The sequence below is a fragment of the Maniola jurtina genome, chromosome 22 (assembly GCF_905333055.1).
Source record: "Maniola jurtina chromosome 22, ilManJurt1.1, whole genome shotgun sequence".
In the NCBI taxonomy this organism is placed as follows: domain Eukaryota; kingdom Metazoa; phylum Arthropoda; class Insecta; order Lepidoptera; family Nymphalidae; genus Maniola; species Maniola jurtina.
In genome coordinates this window covers 7786625-7811735 of record NC_060050.1, presented here as the reverse complement: position 1 = coordinate 7811735, position 25111 = coordinate 7786625, and the positions used below count along the sequence as shown (strand labels likewise).

General features: G+C 37.1%; 2 long non-coding RNA genes across 2 annotated transcripts; one reads left to right on the top strand and one right to left on the bottom strand.

The window, feature by feature from the left end:
- The first annotated feature begins 4659 nt into the window (after nucleotides 1-4659).
- On the top strand, nucleotides 4660-8919 carry LOC123876716. The gene is made up of 3 exons (XR_006798407.1): nucleotides 4660-4670; nucleotides 7336-7346; nucleotides 8840-8919. It is a non-coding gene; the product is annotated as an uncharacterized LOC123876716 (long non-coding RNA).
- A 4636-nt stretch (nucleotides 8920-13555) lies between these two features.
- Nucleotides 13556-17470, bottom strand: LOC123876712. The gene is made up of 3 exons (XR_006798403.1): nucleotides 17393-17470; nucleotides 15512-15517; nucleotides 13556-13568 (listed from the first exon to the last, which is right to left on the bottom strand). It is a non-coding gene; the product is annotated as an uncharacterized LOC123876712 (long non-coding RNA).
- Between the last annotated feature and the right edge of the window lie 7641 nt (nucleotides 17471-25111).

The window sequence follows — 25111 nt, the reverse complement described above, 5'->3', positions numbered from 1 at the left end:
AGATATTTAGTTGCTGTCGAAATGAAGGCATTTTTTTTGTTAGACTAGCGCTTGGCTGCATTTGATGAAGTAATGGAATACAGAAAGCCTTTACCCCTAACATAGCTTAGTGTCCTTTATAACTATTCCATAAAGCTTTCATTACAGAGGTTGCACGTTATAATCTCGCTTACAATGTTTGTTTATGAGGCATTTACATAATATTTGCTCCATTAAACACTTTAATAACACTCACAGTATGACATCACACTCGCGGCGATATTAGCATCTCTATATTAACTAGTTACTAGCTGACCCGTGCAGGTTTCACTCGGGTAGAATTTCTGAAAATCGTATCTACGTCATGAATTTTTTTTTAGTGGGAAATGTCAAACTAGACCAAGTGATTTGATTTGTATAGATTGCTTTATCATTTCATTCATTTTAAATAAAAATTAACAAATGTTTTATCGTGTGTAAAATAAAATGCTCTCCAAATCTTTTCTTCAAAAAAAAAATCTATTCAAAATAATTAAAAATACAGCAATTATTCGTTAAAAGCAAAGTTATTTAAGCAACTAGGAATGAGAATTATAACAAAACTAAAAATCACTAAGAACAAAAATACGTTGCTAGGGAATGGAGCATCTGTACTCTCCTTTTAAGGCATGGACACACATAAAGCGCATCGGCAACCAAGTAACAAGACGACAGAACGGTAACCTCGCGCTTACGCGTGATGGCTAGAGTAGAGTCTATCTAACGTAATATGAGAGTGATTTTTTAGTGTTTTAGAAACCAGCATCACTATGGAAAAAATGTCACTTGTTGTTATCTATGATATCTCTGATTTTTACTACTACATGTATTTACCAACTAGCTTATGCCTGCAACTTCGTCCGTGTGGACTGTATACATTTCAAACCCCTATTTTTACCCCCTTAGGAGTTAAATTTTCAAAAATCCTTCCTAAGGGCATGTACGTCATATTAGCTATCTGCAAGCTAAATTTTAGCACGATCTGTCCAGTAAACTTAAAGTATTCTTTTTCTAACTTCAACTACGTTTTTAGTTACAAACAAGGATAAACTACATATTTTTTTGATTTTGCCGCTATTTTACACTCTCAATTTTCACTTGACATATGCTATATAGTACAGGAAACTCGTTGCATTGATGTTTTAATTACCCACGTTGAAATATATCGGAGGGAAGAGGGAAATTCATCAGTTTTTTAACGTTGAAGAAGTTTTTGTCGCACAGCGCTGCTATTTCGCGTTGTGAGTGTCCAAGCCTTCAATAAAATAATTCAAATTTATTCTCATCGCAATGTATATCTGGCGGAACTTAAAGCCGACGAAGATAAGCTTTGAATTGAATATTCATTCAAATAAACATCGCTAAGAACAAAAATAGTCAGCGTATTTTTTTTAGCATCGGATTTCGCAGCATCCGTTATTTCTGATTCGCATTGTTGAGTCTTGAACAGATTTAATATTTATAAAATGTTGTGTCTGAAAATATTGGATTACTTACGCGTTTCTGTATTATAAAGGTTTCTGAGGATTTTAGTAGGTACCAGATTATTATTTCTAGAGTATTCCCGCGATTTCGACCGCATGGATTTAAATAGGATCTCGTTGGAACTTATTTTCAAGGATAAAAGTAGCCCATGTCATTCCCTAGGTCTTTAAAACTACGAGTACCTATATCTATGCCAGAAATCATGTCGAACCATTGCAGTGTGATTATAGAACATAACTTAAAAAACCCCCGTTACAAAAACCTCTATAAGAAAACTAGAAAAGAGCTGATAACTTTCAAACGGCTGAACCGATTTTCTTCGATTATAGCTAAGAATACTCTCAATCAAGCCACCTTTCAAACAAAAAAACTAAATAAAAATAGGTTCATTCGTTTAAGAGCTACGATGCCACAGACAGACAGACACACATACACAGATACACAGATAAACACGTCAAACTTATAACACCCTCTTTTTGGGTCGGGGGTTAAAAACAAACCAACACACTTTCGCATTTATAATCATCATCATCATCAATCGTTGCCGGCTCACTAATAAGAACGGGTCTTCTTTCAGAAGGGTTTGACCATAGTCCACCACGCTGGCCAAGGGCAGATTGGTGGGTACTTTTCCACACCTTTGACAACATGATGCGGAAATTTAGATCTGCAGGTTTCCTCACGATGTTTTCCTTCATCGTTAAGAGGGCTCTCTCCGTCACTCGTTTCATACAATCGTAGTTTCAATTTCATTTGAATATTAAGCAACCAAAGTCCATGAAATTTTGCAGACATATTCTAGAAACTAATATCTATGTCTGTGGTATTCCAGATTTCTGTTAAAATATTCGGTTTCAAAGTTACGCGGTCTTAAAAATTTTCATACAAATCTTTGAGCCCCTGTAATTTACTAACTACATATTTTTAGAAAAATCTAAAACACCACAGACACAGATATTAGTTTCTAGAATATGTCTGCAAAATTTCATGGACTTTGGTTGCTTAATATTCAAATGAAATTGGAACTACGATTGTATGAAACGAGTGACGGAGAGAGCCCTGTTAAAGCAAGTTGGGCTTTATGACTTCCTAATTATGCATTATTTTCATAATGAAGGAAACACAGTAGCTTGTTCTCTAAATAAAATGCACTGTGAACTATTCAGAGTTCGCATAATAATATAATATTCGTTATGGGCAAGGTTTGCTCTGAACAACATTTCATTGTTACTGTACAGGCACGTTACACCTGACGACGCGATATCGTGATAATTATAATCTTTTACACCACGGAGTCTTGTAAGTCATATCTCTAGAGTGTTTTGGTAAAGCGCATAGCCAGGAGCTCGCGAAGGTGGTCGTGAAATTAAGTGAGCCGGTGATCTCCATAGCGAAACGACAAACCGCCTGGACGGACCAATGCAATGGACGAATCAGACACTATCTATGTATTTGCAAAGCCTGTGATGAGACTGTCGTATAGCGATCGTATCGTCTGCTATAAACACTCTAACTCCGCGTTAGCACTCGGGGATTTAGTATATTTATAACAGAGCAACGGGTATATTATTCTCAAAAAATATGGCTTATAATAAAATTCAGGTAATTTACAAAATGCAGAGTTTATCTGCTTCACCCTTAAGATTTCAAACGTAAATATTTTTAGAATATCTAAACAGGTACGATCTGTAAAGTTTCTAGGAAATTACTTGTTTTTCAAAGATTTTAAATAAGTATATTTTTCATTAAAGTATTTTTTTTTTTCACCGCGTTTAATAGCCTTATTGGGTGACAGAAGGGCTGGCTCATTTTTTGCGCAACGGATCAGCCTGGCTGTCCAACGCGGAAATGCAGCCAGTATTCTTGGCACCATTCCACGCGGGCATGATTTGTATAGTAATTAGATAAGGCTAGCTTTAAGTTTTATTGTAATATTTTCATTTAATTAAAGTAATTAATCATAATCTTTATCAACTAATTAGACGTCCACTGCTGCACATAATACCTACTAGGTCTCTTGTAGGGACTTCCACACGCCACGGTCTTGCGCCGCCGAATTCCAGCGTCTCCTTGCGACTTGTTTGATATCGTATGTCCATCTAGTGGAGAATTTCACAAAGTTGGGCTTTACGATGTGAGGTTGCCATACTAGCACCTTGGAACCCCATATCTATCAGTTTTTCGAACTATATGTAACCCATTGCCATCTCAGCTTCACAACCCGTTTAGCTATATTAGTTACTCACTACTCAGGTTGTCATACGGATCTCTTCTTTTTTTTTAAATATTATATTATATTTATGACCTAAATACCTTCAAAACAAGAGTGAATAGGCAAACGCGCTCCAACCATCATCATTGGTTTTTAAGCATGGCTGTTGTCAAGCGGAAGCCAATCCAGCAATAAAAAAAGCTGACTCATTTCTTGGGCAAAGGATCAGCTTGGCTGTTCAGCGCGACAAATACAGCCAGTAATTTTGGCACTATTCCACGCAGTCATGATTTAAACTGTTGGTTATTAGGCAAAGCTTTAAGTTTTATTAATAAATAAATCCAATGTTTAAGCAATTAAAGAAGGTAATGAAAATTTATCTATAACCTACAGGGTAACTTTTCCACTTTATTAATCAGAGCCTTGACAATTATTTAGTACTACTCGAGATGCTGATAGCCTCAAGCCGGACCCTTACCCGTACAAATTAAGAAGAATGGTTGAAGTTAAATTAAAATCTTAAACGAGAGAACCCGTGAATTATCCGTGTTGTGCAGACACTTTCCTTCATAGTTTAGCTATCATACAGTTTGCAAACGGTCATACATCATGTAAAAATCTATGTAGATCAACACCGATTATTATGAATGTCGTCGTTGGCATTATTTTGAACAAATGTTTATAGTACTCTTTAAACTGTCAAACATAAAAACATCAGTAAATATTTGTTTGAAATTTGTTTATTGATTTATTTAAAACAGAGTTTAGCTATCATACAGTTTGCAAACGGTCATACATCATGTAAAAATCTATGTAGATCAACACCGATTATTATGAATGTCGTCGTTGGCATTATTTTGAACAAATGTTTATAGCACTGTTTAAAACTGTCAAACATAAAAACATCAGTAAATATTTGTTTGAAATTTGTTTATTGATTTATTTAAAACAGAATGTTATAGAGTTTAAAAAACTCTTTTTAAGCCAGGCAAACTCGCTTCGCCCGAGGTAACCGCATGCTTTGCATTGCCCGAGCATTGCTGTACTTACTACTTTCACTTGTCGTATAGTTAAGCGTTGTCTAATCCTTTTTAGCATATAGCTTTAGTTCAACTTCGTTTAGCTTTGTAAGGTTACGCTCTGCTGTTTGGTTGGTGTGGACACAGATGATTTTGCCAACTTGTTGATTTGGCCATTATTTCTTAACACGCTCGATATAAACAAACTCTTTTAAACTTTTTGAATTCAAAAATACGCTCTTTGCCTGCATGACACAAACTCATCGCTAGTTCAAGCAACTTACAGTGCCAGATTATTCAACCCTTTTCATTCATCTACGCAATTGCATTTTCTTCAGAACTGTATGATTGCTATGTCGTAATTTCCTCTAAGCTTTAGATGTTTAGGATCTTTCAAGCCGTTATACTTTACCTTGGCTGTATTTTAGAGCCGAAACCTCTCGGGAATGGCCAAAGTTTCGGAGTTAATGCGAAGTTTTCTTGTTTCTTTTAAATGTCTTGCTGATTTTTCTTAATTACGATTGCGTGATATTTGTTGTGTTTTATGGTTATTGCTTAACCTCTCCATCTTTCTTACTAACCAACTGAATCTGGCAGTGGCCTAAGACAAATTTTGTTTTTCTTCAAGCAAGCGCAATTTATACCTAGATATAATGTTTTACAAACGGAAAATTTATAGAAGAAAATATAAGGAGACATGAAAATTATATCTGTAGGTCCTAGAGACAAGGCACCACTAGTTTCGCATACCTGGACTACGGTGACTCTATCGGCGACGAAGATCTGGATGTATCGGCGAGAGATGATCTGGAGACACCTCCCCCAAACTTTAGCCTCCCTTAGAGCGTGCCTTGTGTGTAGCAGCCTGTGCAGCTCGCGCAGTCTCCTTCACGCCGCGTCGCGAGTAGAGGTCCATTGAAAAAAGACCCCAGACGGGTTTAAAAATAGTCGAGCATACTCCGATTAGTACGTCAGTTCAGCCATCAGACATAATTACATTTATTACAAGCTGACGCCAGCGACTTTGCCCGCGTAGATTTAGATTTTTAAAAGTCCCTATACTTTGATGTTCCGGGTTATAAAGTAGCCACTCCCCCTCAACGTCATCTCCAGGTCTTCATCTATAACCATGTAAAAAATCAAGTCATTCCGTTGCATCGTTGCGGTGTGATTGTAGGACAAACTAACAAACAAACAAACATACTTTCACATTTATAACATGGGTTGTGATATTATTAGTATTCCGTGGTTACACGCTATTTCTCAATAAGACTTGACACACACCATGTTTTTTCAATCTTAAACTTCGACTAACGCCTGTTAACTCCAATTTCGAAAGTTAAGACATTTAAATATGCAAAAGCATGGCGGCATGAACTGTCGAACTCGCGCAAAGTGCAAACTGCTCTGCTTGCCACAGCAAGCCAGTTATGCTTGGCGCAAGTTATACACTTTGCGTTTATGGATAGATTAAGAGTAGCAAATTTCTTCTTCATCTTCTTGAAGTTCGACTTGACTAGTAGTCTCCGACTAGCAAAGATTGGCAATCGCTGACACTTCTGGTTTGACAACATCCATGGCGATTGGTGAGCGCTGTGGTTTTATCATAGAAAGGCCTCGGTTTCGGTTCCCGGCAAGGGTGATTTCGAAATTTATAATTTCAAATTTGGCTCTGGTCTGGTTTGGTGGGAGGCTTCCATGGCTAGTTACCACCCTACCGGCAAAGCCGTAACGCCAAGTGTTCCGGTACGATGCCGTCATATTCCCTCCAAGTTATCCCGCGTCCATCTTAGACTGCATCATCACTTACCAATAGGTGAGATTGCAGTCAAGGGCTATATTGTAATCGATTAAAAAATCTCTTTTCTACTCCCATTACAACCTCTCGCACTGACAAGGGTCACTGGTAGAGATCCCTGTCTACTTCTTTTGTCTTTTTCTCTTTATTGGTTGAACATTCTTTTCTTCACAAGGCGGAACAGTCCAGCGGGACTGGCGAATCCCGTCCACTGTCGAATGTGTGCTAGGACTTTTCTGCAACCGACTGTATAATTTTTTAATTGAATTTATTTTAGATAATCGCTATCTCTTGTGTTTTGCCCGTCTAATAACAGCATACTTTGCACATTGTCCTCAAGAGTGTCTTTTATTACATAAACAGTCACTTTGCGCATGAATACTTCTACCAATTCTACTATGCTGTGTACCAGCTACTAACTGGCTGGCAATGATTACCACACTCGTGCAGTACAAGTAGGTATGCATTATATTAGTTTTTCATCGAAAATGTTATCTTATCGAACGGTAACTTACCGAATCGAGTGTTCTTAATCATTTTCAAGGTTCCGTACCTCAAAAGGGAAAAGGAACCCTTATAAGATCACTTTTAAAAAAAAGATTATTTAGTCGTAATAATTATGACTAATATTCGTCTTTCCCCTCCAACTAAGCGTAAAGCTTGTGATAGGAGTAGTTACGACAATAGTGCAACGGTTGGGGTTTGAACCTCCGACCTTTCGGTATTCAGTCCGCTGCTCAACCGTTGAGCTATTGAGGCCCTGAACTGACTTTGGTGTCTGTCTGTCTGTCGTGTCTGTCAAGAAACTTATAGGGTATTTCCCGTTAACTTCGAATCTTGAAATTGTAGGTCTTATAACATAGTAAAGGGAAAAATCCGAAAACTGTAAATGTGTGCCCTGTTACGTTATGTTGATACATAAAATAAATAAATAGCAGCCAATCATTATTTAGCGAGCGTGAAATTGTAAATGATATTAAATCAGTAATCAATTCAAATAAACGATGTCGAAATATTCAATTATCATCATCATTTCGTTGGTTGGACGGCATTAAGTAAAGTACACAATGCTTATTGGCTATTATTATATAATAATTAATATTTATTGCAACCAATAGAAATGGCTCATTGATATTGTTATTCGGACGTTTGGAATGGGGTCTGACTGGCAAAAATTGTAACTAATGTAATCATCATCATCATCATCAGCCTGTGGACTTCCACTGTTGGACATATGCCTTCCCTAAAGAGCGCCACCACACCCGGTCCTCAGCCTTCCTCATCCAGCCACATCCCGCCAGCCGCTTAATATCATCGGTCCATCGTGCTGGAGGAAAGAAAAATAAAGAATGCGGCGATGAAATCCCTACCTCCTTTTGCTGGACAGTCAGAATTGTTGCATTGAGTCGGCGAGGTATAAATTTTTATTACAGGGTGTTTTATTTTGGGAGCGATCAATGAGGTTAAAAGACTATGAAGTATTCAGATTTCTAGCACTCATCGTAGCGCTTTCCATTTAAACGGAGTTTAGTTCTCATTTGAATACCAACCAATCAAACTCAATGAAATGTAGACCAATCTGCCTGAAGTTTTCCAGATTTCTGCAAAAAAATTAAAGCTTCACGGAAGCTTCTTCGTTTTTTAATCTGTGATTTCCTGTGTAACTTTGAAATTACACATTTTCAATTTTTTACAAATATTTATTTGTAAAAAACGTTTACGTAATATTGAGTTTGATTGATTGATATTCAAACGAAAACGAAACTACATTTATATTATAGACATCACTGTGGAGCGAGATAGTTAAGAATTTAGATTGACAAGTCAGCGACAAAATGTTACAACACTCATACACAGTGACAGAGACGAAGCTTCCGATTAACTATTTCTAGCTCACACATGTAATATTTTTTTTGCTCTCGCCTGGCTTTACACAGATTAGCCAATGTCAAGTTTGTAGTTATTTACATAGCCCAGTAATTTGGTCGTCAAAAAGGAGCTTACCTGCAGCATAAAACCACCAATTTGCATTACCTTCTGAAAACTTTCCATCTCATATTACTGGACCAAATTACTGGACTAACAAGTTAGGAAAACTATTTAGTATATAAGTATGGACTTCGTCTGTGCCGGCGCTCGCCAGCACACGCGCGGCGCCCCTTTAGAGCACTTTCCATTCAGTTCCACCACTAAAAACACCAGTGAAACACAAAAACTGGCCATTTTTAACAACAAAAAAAAACACTCCAAAAAAACGCCAACACAGACGAAGTCCAAAGTGTGTAATATAACCGAAATCAGCTTAAGGCTTATTTCACCAACGTAAAATAAGTCTTAACCGAGAGTAAATAGAATATTTAGCCAGGTTTTCAATACAAAAACTGTCATTACTCTTAATTTATTCCTCGGTTAAACGTCACTCGACGTTGATGAAATCGGCACTTACAATAAATAGTATATTACCAACTCGCCTTAATTTAAAAGCATCTTTAGATTTCAAGTAGAAAAATAACAATATAGAATTAAATTAGTGAACTTTGCGAGCATTATTATAAAATAGATGGTTATAAAATTATCAGGTTTAATTCCCCGGGGCGCTATAATTTTTCATTTATTGTGGTCATTGGAGCAACTTAGCGCAGCAGAGGGGGGGGGGGGGGGACTAAAGGGGGGAGGTTAGGAGGGTCAGGGAAGCAATTGTTATTATGAAAACTTGCTCTATTGCATTTGGTTTAGTGTTTAACTAGCCGTGCTTATCGCTTTAGTTCTATTGTTCTAACCATAGGACTGGGCATTGGCTTAGAGTAAGTATAGGCAATGTTTGGTTGGAGCAACTTTGGGTGTTTGGATGTTTGCTACTCCTTCAATTGACAATATTTTTGATCTGAACTGATTTGGCTGAAATTTGAAATGGAGATAGCTTATAAGCAGGGTATACCCTGAATTAACATATATAGAGACATCATCATCAGCACCTGGAAAACCCATCATCCCGAAAATCAAAGAGTTCCCGCTGAATTAAAAAAACCTACTTAAATCCACGCGGATCATCTAGTAAATCCAGAAAAACACCTAGTCACTGACTCGTCAATGTCCAGCCCAAATATTTGACCTAGAAAGCCGAACTTTTGCATTTCCCTTTAAAATATAGACAAGGAATAAGCCCCGATTTTTTTTAAATAAGGAATAAAAAGGATTTAGGTATATTTTCGCCGAGCGAAGCCGTGGGTGATCGCTAGTTTAAATACATAAAAGGAAAACTGACTGGCAATCAACGGTTGTCTATCGGTTGATAATGATGATGACGGTGTGTAGCCAGTAAGCAAATTTCCTACACTCATTCACTATTTGCATAGTAACCAAGTGCAAATGTAATTAAAATAAAAAGAGCTTTCAGGTGCTAAAAGAAAGTTTTTCTTTTATTGTTCCTTGGAATCGCCTTATTTACACAGTTAAGCATCATTAGGAAAGCTGGGCGAGATAGAAACTGTAGAGTAATTACTTTTTTGATTAAATTCTTCCAGACTGTAACGTATCACAGGTAGGTACGTAGGTACGCTGTGGAATCTAGTAAAACCATTTTTTTCTGTTTTCTGGAAATAATCAAAGGACTTTAAAGTAAAGCTCCAAAATAAGGATCGTAAGGACTCCAAGAGGTCTCTAGAAGACTTTTACTTAATTTTATGTAAGTCTATCATCATGCAAAAGGTAAGTTACATAATATTTAAAAAGGACCATATTGAGAACCATTATTTCTTAAGCAGTAGATTTTTTCCTGAAACCCCTATTTAACATGTTATCAGTTAAGAAGGTTAACCGAAAATTATTTTTCATGTTCAGGAGGTACCCTGAAATTGTTATTTTTTACATAATTTCAATAAGTCTCTGTGTAGCGGTATTAAGGTTTTATAAATGTACTTCTATCTTATAACTCTTATAGTTTATTTTTAATTTTTATGACCGTGACACACGGACATACGGAAAGTCGGACCGATAGACAGATAGACTGGACAAAGCTATAAGGGTTTCTACTACGGAATCCTAACAAAAACTTAGAATAACAATAAAACCATTATACATATTATATGCACGATATGAAATTTGTATACTTATTCTTGGTTATTTTAACCAATTTCAAAAAATAGGTACAAAAAAATTATATACTTAATCCTAATTTTACTAAAGTAAGAAGTTTTAAGAGGCATAACGTAGCACATAATTTTAAACTTTATAAATCGAGATATGAACGATGAAAATTTTAAAATGGATGTAGATCGCGAAACTTTACCAACTTTCCAAGTTGAAGCGTCTTTTAGGGTCTTGATAACTTGGAAGTCATTTTGGAAGTGCATACTTTTACACTTCTAACCTATTCCGATTATGAAACTAAGGTCAACATTGTTGACCTTGCGCAATTTAAGGGTACCTAAGTACGAGTGTATATAAACTTAGATGTATAATCAAAAAACTTGTTTTAACCATAGACTTACAATTTTTTCGCTGGTTTTGACTGACTGATCTATCAACGCACAGCCTAAACCTGCTGAGTTAAAAACTTGACAGCGTCCTTTAATAGAGTAGGCACTCACTAAAAAAGGATTTTGGACATTCCTCCCCTAAATTAAATAAGGGGTGAAAGTTTGTATAAAAGTCTGATTTTCCGGGACAAAAAGTAACTTTTGTCCATCCCCGGAATCTCTTTACCTTTCTTTAAGATCCGTTAACAAGATGGGCCTTGAAAAGCTATCAGACAGACAGACAGACACTCTTTTGCATTAATTTATAATTAACTAATATTATTAGTATGGTTAACGGCGATATTTATTTTATGACTACCCATAATATCACAAAATGAAGCCGTAATATCGGAAAATTGGACGGAAATCACTGTGAAATCCGAAGCGACGCGACGTGTGGTTTGGTTCATTTGAAAATGTCCGTTTCGGTTAATCCAAAAGTTTCCTAGTGTGGGCCCCGAGGAATTAGATTAAACGTGAATGAGCATCCAGCCCAATACTGAGCATGAGACTCCTCTTAGAATGAAAAGGATTTTTGAGAACATTATGGAGAACTCTCAAGGTACGAAGGTTTCTTCACAATGTTTTCCTTCAGCGTTAAAGCAAGTGATATATTTAATTGCTCAAAAAGCACAATAACTTCAAAAGTGATTAAAGGTGCGTATATCGCCATATTAAGCGGCGTAGTGCGGGAAAATTGGTGAATCCAGCAAGCAAGCGTAAAAACTTATCAGCTAAAGCAGGGGTCTCCAAACTTTGAAGCCTTAGGGTCATAATGATTTGTCAGTATGAACCTAACCTAACCTAACGTTATTTACTAGTTATTAATATGCTTCAGCGTAGATACTTCAGTTATGTTTTCAGCGTCATCATTTCTGTGGTTAAGTTTTACCTTGCTAGTAAATAAAACCGAGTAGGTAATTATTATTATTATGTGTTTTCTTTTTCAACTTATCGCAGCAGTAGTAACAACAATAAGAAATTGGCTGTCGCGGGCCAGATTGATGACATTAGTTTTAAGGTATCGCGGGCCGGATTGATGGTACTGGCGGGCCGGATTTGGCCCGCGGGCCGTAGTTTGGAGACCCCCTGAACTAAAGCCATACACCCCCGCTAACTGATCAAGTAATCGCCATCGGGGATCGCATCTATATTTGCCGGGCGCCGTATCCCACAGGTACCTGTCAATCACAAGCAATAATCTCTATGTACAAATGTAGGTACATAGTTCATGAGAGTTCAGTCAATCTGTAGGGGCAATACCAGGCAATACTAAAGACTAAAGCGATTGCAGTTCGCCTTGCTATCTTAATGACAATCGTTCTAAACTAAACAGTTGGCAGGATTTCTACAAATCGCTTCTAATAAAATGTAAAACGCGTAATCTGCTTAACGATTTGTTGTCTCATTATAAAGATTATCACATATGCTTTATTTCCATTGGAATAAGGTTTAAAATGATGCGAATACACAATTTGTCCTAAACAAGAGTACTTATGAGGTGATTTGTCAAGCTGTTAGGGGCTTTCCTAGTAAGAAATGTATGTAAATTGTAAACGTAGTTTTAGCCCATAAATGTAAGAGGTGCTTTAAATCTTAATAAGAGAAGAGTTTCCACATTTAATAAAATAGATGGCGCTATACGAATAAATATTACGCTAGTAAAGCTTCCAAGTACATAAATTTGAAGTATTTGATAAGATTCCTTGGCGCTGTGCATTATACGTTAAACGTTATGGTTTTATAAGTGGCAAGTCGTAAAATTGATTAGGTAGGTACCGGCTGGGGTTATTTGATTTTTATAATCTGTCTGGTGTCTGTCTAGTCTGGTGAGATCTATGACTGTAATTAGTTACCAACCTACTGGCAAAGTCGTACTGCCAAGTGATTTAGTGTTCTCTAATATTGTGATATTTTCGGTGATGAGGGTCCATGGTACCTACCACAGAACTCCAAATAAGATAATAGAAATGGCGTTCGGGGAGCAACTTTCGCAAAAATAAACTATAATAATTCGGAATTTCCAACATATAGAGTAGAGTGAATTTAACTGTAATGTATGCAAAAAAAGTCTAATTTTAAAATAACTTGAAATGATTGGTCTCATACCTATATCTCATACTCATCATCGCGGCTGCAGCCATATCACGCTTCTTTTATACTTTTTTCCTATTCATTCTAATTCTGATTTCTGTGGTAGGTACCTAATATAACGAATACTCTCACTTTCTGACATAGTCTGACAAGTCATCTGCATCGTCTTCATCAATGCTCAAGGTCATTACTACGGGTCAGATTTTCACTTTATTCTGGTTTCTTATTTTGATTTCTGAGGTCACAGAAATCAGAACAGGTTGGCTAACTAATACCTACTCTCTCTCGACCGGATTTTCTTCTGACTACGCGGTGGTGGACTCCCAAATCTTTTCGCATTCACAAACTAAAATCACTAAAATATAGGTAAAACTTTAATATAGTTTGAATAACGACGTTTATACGCAAACTGCAAACTATGTATTCTGATAGTATAAAGTTCGAATGGTTCGGAGATAACTTGCGAATAGCTGGAACCTTGTGAACCTCGGATCGTATAGGATAGAACGGTACAAAGCAAGAATTTCGTCGATTAACTTTTGTTGACTGGATTTGAACAAAGGGTTATTTATTGATTTAAGCTTACTAACCATAGGGTCATGATAGCCCAGTAGTTAAACGCCCGCCTTCTATTAAGGAGGTTGGGAGTTCGATCCCGGGCACGTACCTCTAACTTTTCGGAGTTAGGTGCAATTAAAATATCACTTGCTTTAACAGTGAAGGAAACCGTCATTCTCATACCTAAGAGTTCTCCAGAATGTTCTCGAAGGTAGAATATGTCAATCCACACTTGACCAGCGTGGCAGACTTTGGCCTAAATCCTTCTTATTCTAAGAGGAGACCCACCCAGGAGAGAGAATCCAGAGCTGCTGTAGATTGACCATGGTGAAACTACCCGCATACAACGAACTCGGGACAAAGAGTACTCTGGATTCCCACTTGTAAAATCGCAGCGCTTACCACAGTTAGAGTGAACAAGAGTGAGGTAACTCTGGGTTGGATCCTGAATCGACAATATGTTAAATATTAGGCTATCCGCTTTGGTGACATAAAACTAAAGAAAAATAGGGCTACTTTACGGCTACCTGCGTCAAACGTAGGTCTGTACTAACATTAATTAACGCCTGCCAGTGAAGTTTTCTTAGAAGTTCCTTAACTGTCGCGAACTGAGCCATGACAGTGCAGTCAACAAAAGCCTTACAAACAATACAGACGTACAAATTCTTCTCAGGTACGATATTCATAAAGTGTCGTGTAAACATCACATGAAATATTTATGTCGAAAAGATCCTTGATAGCTCGTAAATTCCCAAATAGCACAAAAGTCCCGCTACCTCTTTTACGATGACGTATGCTACACAAGTATAGTTCGCGACAGGTCGACATGGCAATCGGGGTGAAATCAAACCCGCTCAACCCCCGCGCTAACCCGATACGGGATATCGCGGGTGACATGCGGGTGGGCGGAGCATCCCCCCCGCTTCATACTCCGATTGCCATGTCAACCTGTCGCGAATTATAGGTACACGTACCTTTAAGGAAACTTTTCTTAAATGAGATAGGTTCAGATATTATTATCTACAAATATTTATCAACAAAGTTCCTATGGTTGTTTTTGGTGAGGTTTTGGTGGGATTTCCGTGCGACTTCGGTGAGGTTTCGGTGAGCTGTTGGTAAGTTATTGGTAAGATTTCGGTGAACTTAATCATCATCAACTGAATAGACGTCCACTGCTGGAGATAGGTCTCTTGTAGGGACTTCTACGCGCCACGGTCTTGCACAGTCTAAACCCATTGGCTGCCTGCAATCTCTTGAGGTCCATCTTCTCATCCAACGCTGCGGTTTTCGGTGCGACTACGCCATTCCAGCAACTTAAGACCCCAACGCTATCCGTTTTTCGTACTATGTGCCATGCCTATTTTTAATTTTATCATGCAGACAAATTCTTTTTTTTACTCAGATAAAAAACTCAAATACAAGCTAGCCCTTAGCTGTTATTTCACCTGGGGGTAAGTGATGATGCAGACTAAGATAGAATCGGGCTAACATGGAAGGGTATGGTAGTTTTTATTAAACCCCGTTGGTTTCGTACCGAAACGCTTAATCGCTTGGCGCCACGGCTGTGCCGGTAGGATGGTAACTACTAACTAGCTACGGCCGAAGCCTCCCACCAAAGCAAACTCCAAACAAAGCTTTCTTTATCGCCCGTTGAGTTAATTTGACCTGGTCAAATTAGTAACAGCTTTTAAGCTTTTATTATTGGTATAGATTACCTAGTAGTAACATTGTAAACCTAATTTCACAAGCATCACAATGCACTGAAATCCCGTCGACATATTTGTTTGTGTTTACGTGCAACACCGTCCACGTTTATCTTAACACTGTACCCGCTTGCCTCGGGCGTATTCCCAACAGCTTTCCCACAGCATAGTAATAATAAGCTGTATTCTGTGCTATAGAATTGTGCATCAAAGCTTCTGACCAAGCGTCTTCTTAGAACTGTCTTAAAGCTTCGCAGTCATACTCTTGCCTCATGTTAGTTATTCCTTCACGCAAAAACTACTGGACGGATTTGGCTGAAATTGGAATGGAGATAGATAGGTAATATCTTGGATTAGCATACAGGCTAACATAATAACCACATCATCACTTTCCATCAGGTGTGATTGTGGTCAAACGCTTACCTATAGTGAATAAAAAAAAAGGCTACTTTTTATCCCGGAAAATCAAAGAATTCCCACGGGATATCGACAAACCTAAATCCACGCGGACAAAGTCGCGGGCATCAGCTAGTATTTAATAATAGCTGATGCCCGCGACTTGGTTCGCGTGGATATAGGTTTTTTGAAAATCCCGTAGGAACTCTTTAATTTTTCGGGATAAAAAGTAGCCTATTAAATATTAGTAGTAAGTAGCAATGCGCGGGGCTGCAATTGCTTGTATAGTATGGCATATTATTGTAAATTGAAGACTTGAAAAGAACAACTTTTAATTTTTTTTTTAATCTTCAATTGTATATTATGCTTTTTTAGGAGCATATTTTTAATTAGATTTTGTAAACTTGTGTAAAGACAAGTCTAAAATTGATGGTGAAATTTCGTTATAAAAGATTACACCCATTCCCACTAATAAATAAGTAGGTAACTAGTTAAATCTGGTCTATTTGAAAAGTTTTCACAGTAGTCGTACACGGCCACAAGAGAAACAAACTATGAGCTTACCTGCAAGGACAAAATAGACTAGGTATAGTATAACCTTTCAACATCCCCGTCCCTGGAGTTGAAACTTGTGGTCGCTTGAAATAGCGCTAGCTAGACATTGTTAGCGCAAATGTTTTTTTTTTCTTATTACTGAGTGCCAATGAACTACGATCTGACCTAATTTTTAGAGCTCCGTGCCTCAAAAGGGAGAAAGGAACCCTTATAGGATCACTTCGTTGTCTGTCTGTCTGTCGAGTCCGTCAACATGGACGGACGTCACAGTTTTCAGATCTTTTCCTTTACTTTTGCTATAAGACCTACCTACCTGCCTTTCATGATGATAACTGGAAGTACCCTATAGGTTTCCTTGACAGACATGATAAACGGCCAGACATTAAAGTGATCCTTTACGGGTTCCTTTTTTCTTATGAGGTACGGAACCCTAAAAAAATAAAAAATAAAAAGATTCCGACTAATTGAGAACCTCCTCCTTTTTTGGAAATCGGTTAAAAAGAAGTAATAATAATACTTAATATTAAATAATACTTTTGATATAAACCCAGCAAGGTTTTCTTAAGGAAGCAGTTTTCATTGGTATTTGTGTACGTATCTCAAAAATGTAGTAAACGCAGTATAGAGATCATCATGTGGTATATAAAGTAGCAGGTCTTATTTCCTCGTAAACTGGGGGTCGTAAACCGGTATCGTCTCGTGACCTGTGTACCAAACGTAGAATTATGACATGAGGGTGCTTAAGCTAGTTTTACACTATGATATTTGACACCCTAAGGGTGATAACGCACTGCATCCGATCCGAATCCGTGAAAATACGATCCGAAGTCGTTAGAAAACTATTTGTATGGTAGCTTACGCACTAGCTCCACCTTCCGTCATCCGAGTTTTCTCCGTCATCCGTGAGAATATCTCGGATGTGTTTTGTCTCCGTCACTCGTGATGTGCCTTGGATTCAAATCCGACGTATGACGTAGATATTATGTCAAAGATGTCCACTGATTAGGTCAGGTTTGGATCAGAGATTGGATTTGTACGTAAAGTCTGTTCGCTAACGTAGTGTCGCTACACCCGCAAACGAACTTATAATTTTGCTTTTATTTTATTAATTTTTACTATGTCAGTGTGCCTAGTGGGAGATTTTTAACCTATTCGATCGCGTAAAAGTTAACTGCGTTTTGTATGGAATTGAAACAGCGCCATCTAGTGACAAGAAGATGGCGCTGTTTCAATTCCATACAAAACGCAGTTAACTTTTACGCGATCGAATAGGTTAAAAATCTCCCACTAGGCACACTGTTAAATAAATATTTTCTAATCGAATAATACAGAAAACTACATTATTTTTATGGTAAATGTAATAAAATATAAACATAAGTTAAGTAGCGACACTATGTTAGTGAACAGAGTATACCTAAGCAATATCTGAGTTCGGTCCGAGTTTTTTATACCCGTATTTTCACGAACTCGGAGCGGATGAGTGCGTAACCGCTCTTAAAGTAGAGGCTTCCGTACAAGACATGATCGTATACCAAAAACGACCTAGGAGGCACAAGAGCGACCTTCTTTGCACATTGCTTCTTTTCCTGCTAGTTCTTCTCGGTGCGTTCCTGTCATGCCGAACGTTATTTAGACGATTCAAAAGCACTTTTAAAAGTTTACTTGCGTTTACCGATATAAAGATATCATCATCATCATCAGCCTGTGGACGTCCACTGCTGGACATAGGCCTTCCCTATAGAGCGCCACCACACCCGGTCCTCAGCCTTCCTCATCCAGCCACTTCCCGCCAGCTGCTTAATATTATCGGTCCATCGTGCTGGAGGGCGTCCCACACTACGCTTGCTTAAACGCGGTCTCCATACAAGGACGATATAAAGATATATTCCATTGCCTCCTGAAACACAGTTTTGACTTCATCAGGAGGCAGGGCCTCACACTAAAGTTTGTAAACACTGTTTTGTGAAGATAATAAAGATTTATTTATTTAAAAAAATTATATTTCTATTGGTGAGCACTGTTGTCTTTATGTGAAAGGTCCGGGTTCGTCTCCCAACGGGAATTCATAAATGAGGGCTCCCAGACAGAGTCGCGGGCATAAGGTAATTCAGTTATAAATAGAAAAACTGTAGGAACAAAACATAAATCAATATTCTTTGTAGATTCGAAAAGATTTTCTTTTCAAAACCTATCACAGACTGTTACATAGGTTTAATAGCTAGGTCTAGATGTCTAGGACTATTACCATGAATAGAAATAAGAAAGCTTTTAGTACTTTTGTGTTTCAAGAAGTTTTCGTAGGAAAAAACTCAAACAGCTTTTTCTTGTAACAAGTTTTTTATAGTCGTACATGTATTTATAGACCTAAATTTTTTTTTTTTATTTATTGTCATAGACCTATTTTATTGTACATAAGTACAAAGTAGTAAACGTAATTTGGTTGTCATTTGTATATCCTATTAATATTATAAATGTGAAAGTGTGGATGTTTGGGTGTTTGTTACTCAATCACGCAAAAACTACTGGACGGATTTGCCTGTTTGGAATGGAGATAGATTAATTATACCCATTATTATTAACACATAGGCTACTTTTTGTCCCGGAAAATCAAAGAGTTCCCGCGGGATTTTGTAAAAATGTAAATCCACGAGGACGAAGTCGCGGGCATCAGCGAGTATTTTTATAAACTAGTCGGGCTTACGTCGTCTAGTTTATAATGCCGGATTCTTATGTACTCGTATATCAAAATTAGATTGTACGTACTTATATTATTTTATGCAATGTTCTCAATAGTGCCCATTATAAAACTCATAATAATAAAACTCGTAAGACCGTCTAACTCGCCGGACGTCTCAAGAGCTTTCCAAACTCGGGTGCTTTAGAATAAGTTTCAAGATTTTTCACAAGACTTTCCTCCTATACTAGAGATCAGATTTCTTTTTAAATAATTTTTTACGACACGTTTACTTCTAAGTGCGAACAAATTCACGCGTTTTATAAGAATAATGAAGTCATTTACCACAATCAATATGGGTTTCAGCAGGGAAAGGGAACAATAGATCTTCTTTCAAAATTCAGTGGCCAAGTAAATGAATACCTTAACCAAAAAAAGCACGTCCTTGCACTGTTTATTGATTTTTACGCGCTTTCGACACTCTGAACCATAATCTTCTGCAAAGTAAATTAGAAACATGCGGCGTTCGAGGTCCATTGCTCGCTTGGTGCGCAGACTATCTCCGTAATCGTACATTCAATGTACGAATTGGTAACGCCTACAGCGACACCCGTGTGGCTAGTGAAGGCACGGCACAGGGCTCCGTCCTTGGCCCGTTGCACTTTTTGTCGTATGTAAATGTCTTCATGCTACCAATTCGCGGATGATACTTGCATCCTTTTCGCTGACCGGGATCCTGATAAGATCTGTGATGCATTGCAGACGGACTTCAACACCCTGACCATGTGGTGTCACGATGCGGGTTTAGTTATTAATGTCAAAAAAACCAAATTGATTCACATCAGATCAGCCTATCTAAAATATCTCTTTAAAAAAATTATAGCTCACGATCATGTCTGTCTACACAGTGATAATCTGAACTGCTGTAATTGCCCTTCGATTGAGCTAGTCGACCGATATACCTATCTCGGTCTCACCATTGACTGTAAATTCAACTGGGGTTTGCACATAGAATATGTATGTAACAAACTAAGGCAATTTCTCGCTAATATAATTATCTTGAATCGACGGATTCCATTTAAAACCAAATTAATGCTATATAACTCATTTGCTCTAACTTACGTACAATATGGTCTCAGTAGCTACGGTCGAACTTATAAAACTTACCTCAATAATATATATAAGTTACAGTTAAGAATTTTAAAAACTATTGTCTCCAGTTCCATCAAATCGAAATACGACGGCAATGAACTAGGGCTATTTAAACACTGTAAAACATTACCCGTTCAGGAACAGTTTAAATGCTCATTGTTAAAGGAGGAGTTCTTCAACGAGAAGATACTCCGGAAAATAGAACATCCTGTACAGACGCGAGTGATGACGGCTAACCGCCTGCACACTACGCGCGCTAACAATACTTACGGCGAGCGAACCACCGCGTACTTGGTTCCGCGATTCATAAATGAACTACCTCCAACGCTGATTAAAAAAATAGATATTAAAAACATTAAGTATAAATTAAAAGAATATTTTTTAGCAAAGTTAGATGGCTGAGTCTTTTATGTCTATGTAGATTATATTATAATTATTTATATTAGTGCTAATCCTATTGACCCTTATGTACCTTCGTTGCAGCTAGGCACCGAGGACAAACCTCTGTGGTTTTTTCGGTGTTTTAGTTAAGCTTTTATTTGTATATATTTTGTAAAAAATAAAAAAAAATAAAAAAAAAGTATCTGTAGCTTCGTTTTCTTTGAATCATTTTGTAATATTCCCTTGAAAAATGATAAACTTGGTGTACCTATCTATTATTCGGAATTAGCTCTATTTTATTTTACTTTATTAACATTATAAATACGCAAGTGTGTCTGTCTGCTAGTTTTTCGCAGCCTATCCGTTCAACCATCCATCTAACCGATTTTGACGGTTCTGAGGTGCATCCTAGATTAGTCTAGTCATTTTTCAGGCGGGCGTCATTGCGTATTGCGTAGTTTGAAGGCAACTTTAATTGAAAAAAGTTAATAATCAGTATGATAAAGTGTTTATAGTGAAATTGAAATATGCTTTATTGTATACACCAATACACCATCATAAAATATGACATCATAAGCAGCAAAAACAGTAAGTAGTACAATTCGGCGGCCTTATCTCTTTGAAGCGATTCTGCCGGGAATCCAAGTTACAAAGGATATAACAAGTTACAATAACTAGAAAAGAGTTGATAGCTTTCAAACGCCTGAACCGATTTTCTTGGGTTATAGCTAAGAACACTCTCGATCAAGCCGCCTTTCAAACAAAAAAAACTAAATTAAAATCGGTTCATTAGTTTAGGAGCTACGATGCCACAGACAGATACACAGATACGCAGATACACACGTCAAACCTATAACACCCCTCTTTTTGGGTTGGGGGTTAAAAGTGACTAATGAGAAAGTGTAAAAGGGTGTAAAGTAAGTTAACAAGGAAACAAGAAATAAAATTTAAGTGGTTTTATCTTTATTAATAGATTTTAAAATGATAATGATACACATATCAGATAACTATCAAAGGAATCCCGTCACAAATAGAAGCCCCGATGTATCGAAGTTAACAGTTTATTGGGAACGTGTTTGCGGCACAAATACGATTTTCTGGCGACGTGACTCCGCCGGTGTAAACTCGCTCTAAGAAATGGAATTTCTCTTTTATAAGCGCGGTTTTTAAAATTGATTCACTGTGTGATGTGAATTGTGAAAGCGAGAAGAATTGAAATAAAATTCTCTTGCTATCTTAATAATAACTATGGTTTTACTACTTAATGCTAGCGATTTCATCTGAGTAGATATAGGTTTTTAAAAATCCCGCGGAAATTCTGTGATGTGATTACCCGGAATAAAAAAAAGAAGACTATGTGGGTATAAGCTCTCTCTATTCCCAGCTAAATTGGTTCAGTCTATTGTGGCGTGAAGGAGTAACAATCATCATAACTTTAAGGATCTGGGAACCCACCGCATTACTATCTCAAAAGAACTCTTGCCATTGTTTGATTAATTGAAAGGAGTCACGAAAGCAATGAGGAATACGATTGTAAGGAAGGAAGACTAACAATTAGCATTTAATCCTTTTAGACGAATATACACATCACAACGCGAAAAGGAATTTGCTTCAAAATTCAGATGGCAAGTTAGATTTTGTTTTACAAAATATAATTTCGTGTTCACCCTTTTCTGAAGGCTCTAGTGGTTAAAAAATTAAAAGCGAGAAAGCTATTATAGCCCGCCAACCCACACAGGTTTATACACCATATTGCTACAGAAACACCTATTATTCTCATATTAACAGAGATCCTATGAGAATAATAAGTATTAAGTATATTTCTCACTCAGTGGGTCATTAATATGTTAGTTCATCTATCTAGTGTTGCAAATTTTAACTACTATACCACATTGAATTTAATATAAGCTCAAAAATAATATTTTCCCTTATTTACGGCAAAGTTCCGACAAATCCGAAAGTTCAACCCGATAAAACTGCGCCGCTGCCTCCAAAATGTGGCGGCGAGCGACAAAATTTTTGAATCGGAAACTTTGTTATTAATTTTCATGTTCTTTTTATGTTTCTTTGTGTGGTTAAAGCAATATTAAATTACTTCGGGGAGTTTTAGTATGCTTTTACTGGCTTTTACCGTATTATAGTTTACGGGATAGTTGAATTTTAAAATGCGAGGTAGCGTCGTGTTTTGATTGCGGTTATTAATTTTAACAAGCTTTATCGTACAAGGGCTTTTTCTCTATTTGGTCTCGTTGACTCAAAAAGGGTCCCGTTTTTTCTTTTGAGGTACGGAACCCTAAAAACGGAGAAATTCAGCGCGATATTCAATAGTGCAGAGAACCGGTGATAGGTTGAGATGATGATAAAAGTATTATTAAAATATTATTTTACTAGAGGATGCCCACGACTTCGTCCGTGTGGATTTAGGTTTTTAAAGATCCCATTCCATCCCTGTTTGTTTTTCCGGGATAAAAAGTTGCCTATGTCAATAACAGGGACACAAGCTACCTCGGTACCTTTATTACAAATCGGTTAAGCGGATGGGTTTTTAGGAATCCCGTGGGAACTCTTTGATTTTCCGGAATAAAAAGTAGCCTATGTCCGTCCCCGGGATATAAGCTAACCCTGTACCAAATTTCGTCAGAATCAGTTAAACTGTTGGACCGTGAAAAGGTAGCAGACAGACATACAGACAGACACACAGACAGACAGACACACTTTCGCATTTATAATATTAAGTATGGATTTTACTAAAATATCGTTACACATATTTTATTCAAAGCATTGAAGTGTCTTTACAAACAATTAAATCCAATCATACCGAGATCAGATTTAGAACTAGAAGTTTTGGCTCCGATACAATTGTATTGGAAACGTGAGAGGATTACACGAAAGGTATTACAATAGAATGGTTGTAGACGCTGTTAGTTTGGAAGCTCTTTTAGTACTAACTTGATATTTGATAATAATTAAATCAGCTTCGTACTAACATGGTCCAGTTATTTAATTAGGGTCGGGAACTTCCACAATCCCTAACTATGAGCCTCATAAGAACACTCACTCAACGGGCTATGGAAAAAGCTATACCTATACTTATTATTTACCAAAGAAGTCTATTTAAAGCGATAAGCTGAACTTTTAAGGTCAATGGTTCCCTGAGGGTCGTTGCCAAGAGAAGCGTTGAGTTTTATTAATAAAAATAATCGAAATAAGCCTGTAAATATACCTTCCCTGGCGATAGTTCACTTCATAACAACATTTCATTAGCCTCAAAATCTGAACAATGATATAGCCTAGAAGCATTTTCTTAAGAAAGCTTTTAGCTAATATGTTTTATCGTTGAATACAAGTTTACTTTTGAAGACAAAAGCTACGGAGTTGAATTTTACTCTTTCAAATGCTTTTATTCATGAAGTTTGCAGTGTTAGTAACTATTATTAATTTTTATGCCATTTTAATCATTGACTAGTATTATTTAGATCCTACGACATATTATTTAGTAGATTTATTTTATTATTGTATTTTACTGTACCGAAGCGTTTTTTAAGTCTAAATCACACTAATATTATAAAGGCGAAAGTTTGTATGTGTGTGTGTGTGTATGTTTGTTACTCCTTCACGCAAAAACTACTGGGCGGATTTGGCTGAAATTCGAAATGGAGATAGATAATATCCTGGATTAGCACATAGGCTACTTTTTATCCCGGAAAACCAAAGAGTTCCCACGGGATTTCGAAAAACCTAAATCCACGCGGACGAAGTCGCGGGCGTCAGCTAGTTGAAGAATAAATAAATAAACATACAAATACTTTTTAATTTAATTAGCGGTTTTTATAGCTATGCTTTACGAAGAGACGTCAAAACGCACTTCTAACTTTATGAAGTTACTTTTACTTCTACTAAGTTACAATTAGACTTTTACAAGTAGGTACTTTTGAATTGTCAAGAGCATCTACCACTGGTTCGGAATGCCTTTCCTACCGAGAGACCTTTTGAGCAATTAAATAGGTATCACTTGCTTCTTGAAGTATTCCCACAAACTGTCATATCGTAATGTAATATTCCAATTCTACAGCACAATGTTTTCTCCACACAAAATAGACTGCCACGTGCTGTTTAAGGCCGCAAAATTAATGTTTCCATTCGTAGTATGCCGCATTGACGCATGTTGTTATTCCAGTGCAAAATAGTCCTAACTAACGCAAACTAGCTAATTTCTTTTTAAACTTTCCATTGATTCATTTATCAAAAGTGTTTATTTCACGTAACCCAATTCGTGGCACTTACAATAAGTCAAAACTCTACCACCACTGATTCGCAAAGAATATTCTGCTGAGAAAAGCCGGAAAGAAACTCAGTAGTTACTCTTCTCAAAAGGCATACACTTTTCAAGTTATCCCGCTACCACCTTAGACTTATCTAATTTAGACCACCAGATTAGATCGCATCAAAGGCTAACTTATATCGGATTAAAAAAGGCAGGCTTTTTCTTGGAAGTAACACCGAACTATGTTTAAAATTCATAGTATACTTAAATCAATCTCTACATATT